Below are 2880 nucleotides of genomic sequence, written 5' to 3'. Positions count from 1 at the left end.
TTCTTTTATAATTTTTTTTATTGAAGTATAGTTGATTTACAATGTTGTGTTAGTTTCTGGTGTTCAGCAAAGTGATTCAGATATATATATATCTATAGATAGACAGATAGATAGATAGATAGATAGATATTCTTTTTCATATTCTTTTTCGGTATGGTTTACTACAGGATATTGAATATAGTTCCCTGTGCTATACAGTAGGACCTTGTTGTTTATAAAGTCATTCTATATATAATAGTTTGCATCTGCTAATCCCAAACTTCCAGTACATCCCTCTCCCACCCCCGCCTCCCCCTTCGCAACCACAAGTCTGTTCTTTATGTCTGTGAGTCTGTTTCTGTTTCATAAATAATTTCATTTGTGTCATATTTTAGATTCCACATAAAAGTGATATCATATGGTATTTGTCTTTCTCTTTCTGACTCACTTCACTTAGTATGATAATCTCTAGGCCCATCCATGTTGCTGCAAATGGCATTATTTTGTTCTTTTTTATTGCTGAGTAGTATTCCATTGTGTGTGTATATATATACATATATGTGTGTGTATATATATATGCCACATCTTCTTTATCCATTCATCTATTGATGGACATTTAGGTTGCTTCCATGTCTTGGCTATTATAAATAGTGCACTGGGGTGCATGTATCTTTTTGAATTAGAGTTGCTATATGATCCAGCAACCCCACTCCTGGGCATATATCTGGACAAAACTCTAATTCTAATTTTAGTTTTTTGAGGAACCTCCATACTGTCCTCCATAGTGGCTGCACCAACTTACATTCCCACCAACAGTGTAAGAGGGTTCCCTTTTCTCCACACCCTCTCCAGCACTTGTTATTTGTCAACTTTTTAATGATGGCCACTCTGACCAGTGTGAGGTGTGCTCTCATTGTAGTTTTGATTTGCATTTCTCTAATAATTAGTGATGTGGAGCATCTTTTCATATGCCTGTTGGCCATCTGTATGTCTTCTTTTTTTTTTTTTTTTTTTTTTTTTTTTTTTTTTTTTTTTTTAAATTTTATTTATTTATTTATTTATTCATTTCCTCATGGCTGTGTTGGGTCTTCGTTTCTGTGCGAGGGCTTTCGCTAGTTGCGGCAAGTGGGGGCCACTCTTCATCGCGGTGCGCGGGCCTCTCACTGTCGCGGCCTCTCTTGTTGCGGAGCACAGGCTCCAGACGCGCAGGCTCAGCAGTTGTGGCTCACGGGCCTAGTCGCTCCGCGGCATGTGGGATCTTCCCAGACCAGGGCTCGAACCCGTGTCCCCTGCATTAGCAGGCAGACTCTCAACCACTGCGCCACCAGGGAAGCCCATCTGTATGTCTTCTTTGGAGAAATGTCTAATTAGGTCTTCTGCCCATCTTTTGTTTGGATTGTTTGGATTTTTTGTTATTGAGTTGTATGAGCTGTTTATATATTTTGGAAATTAAGCCCTTGTTGGTTGCATCGTTTGCAAATATCTTCTCCCAGTCCGTTGGTTGCCTTTTGGTTTTGTTTCTGGTTTTCTTTGCTGTGCAAAAGCTTAAAGTTTGATTAGGTCCTACTTGTTTATTTTTGCTTTTATTTCTATTGCCTTTGGAAACTGACCTAAGAAAGCATTGGTACAATTTATATCAGAGAATATTTGCCATGGGAGGTGGACCTAAGAAAACATTGGTACAACTTATGTCAAAGAATGTTTTACCTATGTTCTCTTCTAGGAGTTTTATGGTGTCATGTCTTATATTTAAGTCTTTAAGCCATTTTGAGTTTATTTTTGTGTGTGGTGTAAGGGTGTCTTCTAACTCCATTGATTTACATGCGGCTGTTCAGCTTTCCCAACATTGCTGAAGAGACTGTCTTTTCTCCATTGTATAGTCTTGCCTCCTTTGTCAAAGATTAATTGACCATAGGTGTGTGGATTTATTTCTGCACTCTCTATTCTGTTCCATTGATCCATATGTCTGTTTTTGTGCTAATACCACACTGTTTTGATTACTGTAGCTTTGTAGTATTGTCTGAAGTCTGGGAGGGTTATGCCTCCTGCTTTGTTCTTTTTCCTCAGGATTGCTTTGGCAATTCTGGGTCTTTTATGGTTCCATATGATTTTTAGGATTACTTGTTCTGGTCCTGTGAAAAATGCCATGGGTAATTTGATAGGGATTGCATTAAATCTGTAGATTGCTTTGGGTAGTATACCCATTTTAACAGTATTAATTCTTCCAATACAAGAGCATGGGATATCTTTCCATTTCAAAGAAATTAATTTCTTAATGTAGGCTATGCCCCAAACTCCAGGGAGACATGGGTTCTCTCTCCTGTGCCATTAAGAGTATTTGGTGGAAAAGTAAAGAACAAACACTTTATTAATTTTATTTGCTTACTTGTATCTCTCCCTCTACTGAAAGTAAGCTTTTGAGCACAGGATCCATTTCTTGCTTATCTTCAAATCCATAGTGCAGATCTGGGCACTTAGAACATAATACATAGATTCACAATAAATGAAAAAATGAATTAATGAATGAATTCACTTACACTGTCATAGACATTTTATATGTTTTACCTCATTTGGAAATCAAAAGAGGATGCAATCAAGAGATGTGAGTAAATGTAGATAACAAGGATAATACCCTCTTTATTTATGTAGCAGTAGAGTTTGCAAAGTTTGTGTCCACCCATTATTTTACGTGACTATATGAGGTAGAAAGGGTAGTTATTTAATGTGAAGTAACTGAGAACAGGAGAAGTTAATTTGCTCGTCCAAGGTCACACAGCTAATAGATGACCAACTCAAGGCTAGAAAGCAGGTCTCCTGATATCTAATATAGTTCTTAAAAATAATGGTATTAAAAGAAAGTGAAGGACTTCCCTGGTGGTGCAATGGTTAAGAATCCACCTG

The sequence above is a fragment of the Eschrichtius robustus genome, chromosome X, assembly GCF_028021215.1.
Source record: "Eschrichtius robustus isolate mEscRob2 chromosome X, mEscRob2.pri, whole genome shotgun sequence".
In the NCBI taxonomy this organism is placed as follows: Eukaryota; Metazoa; Chordata; class Mammalia; order Artiodactyla; family Eschrichtiidae; genus Eschrichtius; species Eschrichtius robustus.
Note: the sequence above shows the minus strand (reverse complement) of the source record.